Source organism: Buceros rhinoceros, unplaced genomic scaffold (assembly GCF_000710305.1).
Source record: "Buceros rhinoceros silvestris isolate BGI_N320 unplaced genomic scaffold, ASM71030v1 scaffold45071, whole genome shotgun sequence".
Lineage (NCBI taxonomy): Eukaryota > Metazoa > Chordata > Aves > Bucerotiformes > Bucerotidae > Buceros > Buceros rhinoceros.
In genome coordinates this window covers 1-335 of record NW_010394489.1, presented here as the reverse complement: position 1 = coordinate 335, position 335 = coordinate 1, and positions in this window count along the sequence as shown.

Below are 335 nucleotides of genomic sequence, written 5' to 3'. Positions count from 1 at the left end.
TTTGAGTGGCAAAAGCCTATTCCAGCCAGGAAACACAAAACATAAAGGAAAACCAGAGATTACAGCTTCCGTGAGATGGCATGCTGTGGCTTGTTTACACTTGAAGAGCAAAAGATGACCCTGAATAAAGAATATGAGGAAAATCTGTATGTATCCCTTTAATGTCCCTGTAATCCGGAACCCCTTGACTGTTGAAGGAAACTGAAGATAAAGGCGAACACCATATGCTCGATAATAAGGCAATTTTAACAGCAAAAATGAGGACAATCAGATCCCTGTCTTCAGCAATTTCTGTTTTTCTGGGGCAATGGCATGCCCGAAGATGTCATCCGCCA